The sequence below is a fragment of the Sardina pilchardus genome, chromosome 8, assembly GCF_963854185.1.
Source record: "Sardina pilchardus chromosome 8, fSarPil1.1, whole genome shotgun sequence".
Taxonomy (NCBI): domain Eukaryota; kingdom Metazoa; phylum Chordata; class Actinopteri; order Clupeiformes; family Clupeidae; genus Sardina; species Sardina pilchardus.
In genome coordinates, this window is record NC_085001.1 from 4324449 (window position 1) to 4334373 (window position 9925).

Genomic DNA, 9925 nt, shown 5'->3' on the forward strand with positions numbered 1-9925 from the left:
CAAAACATTACACACAGTGATTTGTAAAACTCTACACACATTTCCACACCTTAGACACAGATAAGGATTGTGAGGCTACTTCCTTGTCATTACAAAGCCCCGGATTGCCAATGACTACACTAATGAACAAATTGGATCATCACATCCACCAGGTGTGTAAGCACACATGAGCAAAATTGAAAACGCATCACTCAGGTGTGCTATACAGTCTTGTTGCTTTTGCAGTAGTTGCTCTTCAGAGTCAAAGTGTATGTACTTTATGCAGTAGTTTTTGTTTGTCTACAGATTTTATTTGTTCAATTAATTTCATTGTTGGTTAATTACTGTAACTGATTATGGTTAGAAATACTGTAAGTATTGACAGAAATACTTATAGAAATATTCAGTCTACAGCAGTCTTCAGTGTTGTACAGTGCAAGTGCAAGTTTATAGACCTATTTATGTACACTTTCCCTATGTCGAACTAATCATGAAGAATGTAGTGGGTTTGTCACTATTTTTTGGACATCTAAATGATCCCTTACATAACAATGTCTGGGCAAAAATATAGCACATGCTATTTCCTCATTTTTCTTTTTACAAATGCGTTTTGCATTTATCACTGCAGTGTGAAACTGGCTGCAATAGTGTCTGATCATTGAGGACTGTGTTTGTTACAGTTTTTTCCAATCGTTTACACACAATTTTGAAAACGGGGCTCTTTTTGTCTAAACATATCACACAATTAACCAAACACAACACCCAATCAGCAGAACATAACAGATTGTTAGCAAAATGAAATATTTCTGTCAAAACAATAAACACATTGATAAAACCTTATACTGTTCTCATATCACTAACACATTCTTTGAATGATTCCACACTGTCGCTATCTTATACACACCAACACAATAAATTCAAAACACATCTGTAAAAACCCTCTTCCAATATATGGATCTTATTCAGACATATTGTTTGAGAGCATTAGGATAATTTAGATGACAAAAATATTTTGATGAACCCTCATCAAGCAATGCACAAAACTGATGCTGCAGACAATATTTCTTTCTTTCACTGAACCATATGTTCAGTTACAGTGACAAGTCAATCAACAGAAAATGCCAAAATTATAGTTCTTGCTACTGTAAAGTGTAGAAAAATAAAAATCTGTACACAAACAAAAAGTACTGTACACTTACAGTCACTGAAGTAAAACTAAAGCAACAATACAAACAAGTAACAACAATACATAATACTCTAATCATCTCTCTGTCTAGCTGGATCAGGCCATAAGAGTTCACCACATCACAGGCTATGGGTGCCTCTCATTTGGGCTTTTATACGTCCTCCCTCGCTCCTCTGGCCTCGATCCTCACTGATCGACATAAAAAATGATGGGGCGAAAACAATGGGATAGTCTATCCAGTGTTAGTTATAGATCAGTGGGAACGCCCTGAGTGCTGCATTTTCAATTTTGCACATGTGTGCTTACACACCTGGTGGATGTGATTATTCAATTTGTTCATTGGTGTGGTCATTGGCAAGCCAGGGCTTTATAATGACAAGGAACAATCTTTATCTGTGTCTAAGGTGTGAAAATGTGTTTTACGTTTTGACATTCACTGTGTGTAATGTTTTGCAAAAAGTGTGAAGCTGAATTTGTGCTTACTGTTGTACTACTCTGCGCAGGCGTTTTGCTTCTTAAGTGTTAAGTATTGTTAACTGTCTGTTAATCTTGATTTTAGTGTGTAAACGATTGGAAAAAACTGTAAATGACAACTACAGTTTTTGCCTATTGCTTACACACTAAAATCAAATGCTTACACCAAAGTCTCAATACCTAAAGTTCTTGTATTATACTTTACACACAGTGTAACCATAGCTTAAACACATTCTCTGCTTTGCACATTGTTTGCAATTCTGCAAAACACTTTTTGCGAAACACTACACACATTTTCTTTCTGCAAAACCCTTTTTGCAGAACACTACACACTTTTTCTTACATTAAACACTTTGTGCAAAAAGAAAATCCCCTGGTATCATTGGGAAAACACTTTGTTCAAAATGCTAAACTCATCTGGCAATTGCAAGCACTTACTTATACACCTGAAAACACGTGCACAGAAAACATAACACCAATCGGTCTGAACCTTAGCACTACAAATAGGCCTCAGGTAAGCCATTTTGAGAACTATGGGTGCCTCTCAACATCTCTCCTCGATCCTCGATGCTTGATCCTCGAGGGGCGTTCCCACTGATCTATAACTAGCACTGGATAGACTATCCCATTGTTGTCACCCCATCATTCTTTATCTAGATCAGTGAGGACGAGGATCGAGGAAGGAAGGGAGGGTGTATAAAAGACCAAATGAGAGGCACCCAATGAGAGTAAGAAGTATAGGAGGACAAGGAGAGAGAGCTGTCGGACGTGGAAGAGGACAAGGACAAAGACAAGGACCAGTGCAGAGATGTGTCTCAGATGACATCAGGGCTGCTCTGGTCTGAGATGGGTTCAACAACCATATCAATTTCATATATCAAAAGTTGTATACCTGCCCCCTTACAGCCCATTTCTAAATGCAATTGAGGAATTACAGTATTTTCTGCATGGCGGTGGAAATATGTATGTTGGTTTTTTTTCAATAGCAAATGATCCAGTAATTGTTTTTTTTCCTTTTGTTTTGTTGCTATATTTGATGTTTCTATTTCTCTTTATTTCTGTAAGAATGTTTGTTTTTTGTAAAAACTCTTGATTGATTACAACTTTTGAGTTTTACAGAAGACGAGGTCTGAGAAAATGACCAAAAAAGATTAAAAAACAAAATACGAAGACGGCAGTGTTTCATGTAAAGCACATCAGTGTGTTACTGGTGATATGTAGGATAATTCAAATGGTGCTTGTGTGTTTAGTTTTGTTGCAAGAATTTAGTTTTTAGAAAGGAGTGTTATGTTTTGATTGCAGTGTTTCATTTTGGCATAGATGTGAGTTGTTTATCCCCAAGTGCTATGTCTTATATAGCTGTGTGTAGAGTTTTGACATAATGAGCCAAATGCTGCAAAACGTGTGTAAGCAATAGGCAAAAACTGTAATAGCATTTTTACAAATATGTGTATATCTTTTGACTGAAGTGTGTATGTTTTGACTGAAGTGTGTATGTTTTGACTGAAGTGTGTTTGTTTTGACTGAAGTGTTTCATTTTGCAAATAATCTAGGAATTATGCGAAATGAGTGTGGCGTTTGGATACGTGTGCTTAAATTTTGTTAAAAAGAACTCGGTTTGAAAAATTGTGTGTAAGCAATTGAAAAAAACTGTAAGAGTCCGGGCCGGGTGTGGGCTGGATGTGGGCCTGATGCAGGCCGTGTCTGTTTATAATGTGGGCCGCAGGTGTAACCTGCGTTGTGTTTGACTGCACTGATGGATTGAGAGATTCAGGGCAGCGGATGAAGCTGTTTATTTATCTCCACAAAAGCGTATGAACACACAAACACTTTGGATGGACAAGCAAAGCCTGGTCTGGTCTACAGTGCCTGCACAGTTACCTGCCAAAGTCACTACTGGTTCACTGCACAAAGGATCACATGAATTCACTTTGGATGGCAATGTAACTTAGTCTACCTAAACAAAATTAATTTAATATATTGTGTATCTGTGCTGCTGCTGTGTGTGTGTGTGTGTCTGTGCTGTGTGTTCTGTGTGTGCTGTATGTACATTGTATGTATGTATCTGCGCTGTGTGCTGTATCTACGTTGTGTGTGTATGTGCGCTGGGTATACTGTATGTACCGTTTCTGTGCTGTGGATATGTTGAGTCTGCTGCTTCTGTTCTGCTGCTGCTGCTTCTGTCTGTTTTGTTGCTGCTGTCTGCCAGCTCTGTTGCTGTCTGTCTGTTACTGTTGTCTGTGCTGCTATTGTTTAGTTTAGTTTAGTTTATTCGTTTATTTGACAGGGGCCATGTAGCCTACAGAACAATTCCTGTACCAGAGTTAGCTATACTAATTTACATGGTTCCTGGGCAGGAGGCAGTAAAACAATAAGCAAACAATAAAACATATAAACAAACAAACAATAAACATAGACATATAGACATTACACACACACTACACAGTAAAGACAACAACATTGCTGTCTGTTCTGCTGCTGTCTGCTGTTGTCAGATCTGCTGCTGTTATCTGTCCTATAGTATGCTGTTATCTGTCCTATAGTACTGCTGCTGTTATCTGTCCTATAGTACTGCTGCTGTTATCTGTCCTATAGTACTGCTGCTGTTCAGAGCTGTCTGTCCTGCTGCTGCTGTCTGTTCTGCACGCACGCACGCACGCGCACACACACACACACACACACACACACACACACACACACACACACACACAGACAGAGCTCTTCTGAGCCTGCAGCACAACACAACACCTACAGTACTTGTTGAATGGCCTGAAAGGGTGTTTTTGTGAGATGACTGGTATGATGTGGGCTTTGAGTTCTCTCCAGATTCCTCTTGGCTTTTCTCTGAAAGCCTTGGCAGCCACACACTGTTTGGACAGATAAGCCCTCTCAAACACAACGCTAGGGGAATGATAACTTATCACAGCCCTCTGATTACTATACAGATAGCGGAGCCGCTCTGATGACTTAGAAGCTGTTTAATATTCTGTGCTGCAGTCGTTTTTATCATATTAGTTCTTGGTAAACAATAGAGATTACATAGGCCTCTCAGAAATGACGCGGTAATAGAAACATAATTGAAAGCATTTCAGTTTTCTGGTCTGCATGATAAATACATGTGGAAAGGAAGAGCTGTTGATACATGTTTATATTAAACAATAATTTAACAAGGGTTAAGAGCACATTAGTAAGAATGGATTTATGAATCATTACATCCTTAATGTACACACATACATGTACAGTAAGGTCTCTACAGAAGGATCTTCTGATACAGTTCTCAGCTTGCTGTCTAACTTGGTAATGGTTGGGATGCAAGGCTTTCAGAGAACTATTTCCATATGCAAAGACAGTGAAAGCAATCACCCAATCTAATTTCACAGGGAGAGTGGATGGTGTGTGTGTGTGTGTGTGTGTGTGTGTGTTATGAATGTTAATTATTTCTTTATTTAATAAAAATCCCCTGCTGAATATTTGATGTGCCTGTATTAAATTGTCTCCCTGTAATAAGCGCGGCTGTCCTGAGCCTACTGACTGACGTCCAGGAATTACGCATTCAAAATTAATGCTGTTTATCACCCTGCTGAAATGCTAATCAAGCAGCTGCATGTTGCTGCCGAGCTGCCTCTGGTGCTGATGCTGCAGAGCATCCCTGCATCGCTATGGCGAGCGGAGGCCTTGGCCAGACGGAGGCGGACATCTTCCCCTGACAGCGCCGGAGACGTCTGAGTTACGATCCCCTGCTGCCTCCCGCCAAGTCCGGCGCTCTGGCCAGAGACGGCCCAGGGACACTGCCGCCGTCTGTCTGTCTGTCTGTCTGTCTGTCTGTCTGTCTGTCTGTTCGCCGCCTGCTGGGTGCGGGGCTGGTGGCGTGACGCGGCGCGGCCACTGGGTGGCAGTAGAGCGCTGCGCGTGTGGGCTCCACACTCCCGTGGGCGATGCTCAGCGGTGACCTGCGCTGTGGGCATGAGGGGAGAGAAGCCTGTGCACACTGCCTTTCCCTGGAAAATACACAACGCAGACAGACAGGCAGGTGGGCAGGCAGACAGGCAGGCAGAGACATAGACATTCGGGCAGGCAGACAGACAGACAGGCAGAAAAATAGTCATTCCAGCAGACAGATAAACAAACAGAAAACAGATAAACAAACAGAGAGACAGGCAGACAGAGAGGCACACAGAGAACTAGATATTCAGGCAGGCAGACAGACAGACAAACATTCAGACAGACAGACAGACATGCAGGTATGGCAGACAGACAGGTAGAGAAATAGACATTTGCGCAGGCAGACAGAGAAATAGACATTCAGGCAGGCAGGCAGACAGACAGACAGACATGCAGACAGACAAGCAGACAGACAGGCACAGGGGAGTGCCAGTCTGTATCCATAGGTGCCCCACTCCCCTATATAGGCAGCCCTTGCTCCCCTGATTAAAGCATAAATCATCATTTACGCGCTGGCCAGGAGTGGAATTTCATCAGAGTTCACCGAGAGCAGCAGGGGAGAACACAACACACACTACGCACACTACGCACACAACACACACAACGCACACAACGCACACCACGCACACAACACACACACAACACACACAATGAACTGGAAAGTAAGGGAGCGGGCGTCTTCATAGAGCACACCATACGAATGCGTACGCTTGTCTGATGCATGCTGGGTAACTGAAGGGGCTTTGCTTTGCTTTAGCTCTGGATTGTCATGGAAGTCAAGGTTTGGTGGTTTGTGACTTATGCGAAATGTAGTGATGTAGACGTGGAACTGAATTCAAAGTAGCCTAATAATGAATACACACACACACACACACACACACACACACACACAGCCACAGACACACACACTTTTGGCATCGCTGCTTGGCCATTATCCAGAAGCATCCTAATTCGGGAGAAGAGAGAAATGGAGAACCTCTGGCATCACTTCCTGATCAATGAGAGGCGGCTTAAACACTGAGGGGTGTGTGTGTGTGTGTGTGTGTGTGAGAGAGAGAGAGAGACTGTATGTGTGTGTGTGTTTGAGTGTGTGCGTGTGTGTGTGAGAGAGAGAGAGAGACTGTATGTGTGTGTGTGTGTGTGTGTGTGTGTGTGTGTGTGTGTGAGAGAGAGAGAGACTGTATGTGTGTGTGTGCGTGTGTGTGTGTGTGTGTGTGTGTGTGTGAGAGAGAGAGATAGAGAGAGAGAGAGAGAGACTGTGTGTGTGTGTGTGTGTGTGTGAGAGAGAGAGCGAGAGAGAGAGAGTGTAAGATGCCTGACACTCAGTGTTGTGTATGTGTGTGTGTTTGTACAGGACACTCAAGTTGTGTGTGTGTGTGTGTGTGTGTGTGTGTGTGGATTGAGGGCTGACCCCAGACAGGACACTACTGGCCTCTTTATCAGTGTTACAGAGTGTTATAGACTTCGAAGCCTCTGCCACTCCTCAAAGGAGCCTGATGAACTACCTGCATCTTACACACACACACACACACACACACACACACACACACACACAAACACACACACACGCACACACACACACACAACTTGAGTGTCCTGTACAAACACACACACATACACAACACTGAGTGTCAGGCATCTTACAAAAACACACGTGCCAGTCCAGGATGCTGACTGGATGGATGTAGAGGACTGTTGTCAATCACACTTTTCAAACACATCCAAGAACTCTCAGTATGTTGGAACACATTTCAAATACATCCTAGAGTTCTCAATATGTGTTGGAGCACATTTCAAATATATCCCAGAGTTTGTGATATGGAGCACAGATTTCAAATGCCCCTCTCTGCTTGAATTCCCTGTTTGGCGCGTGAGTTGTTTTCCCCTGATTTGTGTGTTTTGTAGAGGTGTGAACCGTGTCGATCTGAGATATGATTATGTTTCAGGGTGTGTGTGTGTGTGTGTGTGTGTGTGTGTGTGTGTGTGTGTGTGTGTGTGTGTGTGGATCTGAGATATGATTATGTTTCAGGGAAGAGCCCGCTGGGGAGTGGGAGAGAGCAACGCAACCCTCCCGCAATCACTCCTGACCCGGGCACATCACCATGGCATTTTCCCTACGCTGCGCGTGATTGGCTGTAATGTGCAGAAGACCCCGGCCAGTTGTTCACTTTGCCCACATCGTCAGGGTCGTCCAATGGCCAAGGTGAGTCTGGAACCAACACCGCCCATACAGGCCCAGCCCACACAGCAGACAGGCAGGGAAGCTGGCCAGTCACAGCGGAGATGGGGGAGGCTGTCCAATCACAGAGGAGAGCAGGAAGGCTGTCCAATGGCAGCAGAGAGGAGGGAGGTTGTCCAACCAGAGCAGAGAAGAGAGGCAGAAGGTTGTCCAATCGCAGTGGAGAGGAGGGAGGCTGTCCAATGGCAGCAGAGAGGAGAGGAGGGAGGCTGTCCAATCACAGTGGAGATGAGATGAGGGAGGCTGTCCAATGGCAGTGGAGATCAGGGAGGCTGTCCAATGGCAGCAGAGAGCAGGCTGGCTGTCCAATGGCAGTGGAGATGATGAGAGAGGCTGTCCAATGGCAGCAGAGAGCAGGCAGGCTGTCCAATGGCAGTGGAGATGATGAGGGAGGCTGTCCAATGGCAGCAGGGAGGCGTGTGCCAGCAGTAGGCTGGGTAGATGAGATGAAGCTGGACTGCTGCTCCCGCTGGAGCTAAATGGGTTCGTTTGAGAGATGAATCACCGGCTAATAAAAGCAGGAAATTGAAAATGCTGTGGCGCTATCACACATTTCCCCTTCCTCTCCTCATTCCTCCTACTCTCATCCCTCTCTCTCTCTCTCTCTCTCTCCCCCTCAACGTCTCTTCTGCCTCTCCCTTTCTCCCTCTCTCTCCCTCAACCTCTCTTCTGCCTCTCCTTCACATCCCTCTCTCTCTCTCCCTCAACCTCTCTTCTGCCTCTCCCTCTCATCCCTCTCTCTTGCCCTCCTCTCCAAAACATGCTCGTTCCTCTCCCTCCATCCCTTGACATCTCTTCATCCTCTTCCTCTCATCCCTCTCTCTCTCTCTCTACTTCCAACCATGTTCATCCCTCTCTTTACCTCCCTCAACATTTCTTCCTCCTCCCCAAAACATACACATCCCTCTCTCGCTCCCTCCATATCTCCCTGTTCTTTAACACATGCCCCCCCTCTCTCCCTCTATATCTCCCTGTTCTTTAACACATGCCCCCCTCCCTCCCTCTATATCTCCCTGTTCTTTAACACATGCCCCCCTCCCTCCCTGTGTCTCTCCATGGTAATTTGTTTCTCTTCCCTATTTCAGTCTTTCTCTCTCTGTCTCTGTCATACTGTTAGCTCACACACTCTCAGTCTTTAAGTCTCCCATCTCTCTCTCTCTCTCTCTCTCTCTCTCTCTCTCTCTCTCTCTCTCTCTCTCTCTTTTGCTCTCACTCTTCTCTCTCTCACTGTGATGCTGTCAAATCACAGCCTCATCATTCTCTTTCACTTCTCCCTGTGGTTGCTGTACTTGCATTTTCAAAACTGGAAGCAGCTGTACATGCATTTTCAGAACAGAAGCAGTTAATATTCATCTATAGGCATGCAAAGACACACAAACACACACACACACACACACACACACACACACACACACACTGCTCTTCCGCTTTGTTTCAAAGCTTCAGATAGCTCTGAAGACCAGGCCCAGGCTTGGGATGTAATCATCAAAAAAATAAAAGAAACAACTTCCCTGAATTTAAATAATTTAAAGTTTAATGTCACGGAAGGCTGGACTTGGGGAGGTTATGATTTTGAATTTTGGTTAATGCATGTTGAGGCATGCATTAACCAACCCTACCTACTGATATGCTACACTGAATCATGTGTTGAATCTGTTCTCTAAAGAGCAAATGTGAGAAGATTAGACATATTTCATTTCTTCTCTCTTGAGTTTCTCTCTTAAAGACACCAATGTACACTTTCAAAGACACAGATCAGAATGAACACTGATGCTGATCCACACCAAAAGAGGTGAAAGAAACTAAATATCTCTCGCTCCTTTCCCACAACAATGGCATCACACAGTCAATCCCATCACACACACACACAGACACACACACAGACACACACACACACACACACACACACACACACACACACACACACACACACACACACTCTACACTGAGTGCCATCATACACACACACACACACACACACACACACACACACACACACACTGTCAGTGATGGCTTCCACACATGTCATGGGAGTGCCATGGCACAGATCCAGGTGATGTTGATGTGACAGGTAGCGAAAGACTGACAAAGAGAACAAATCATGC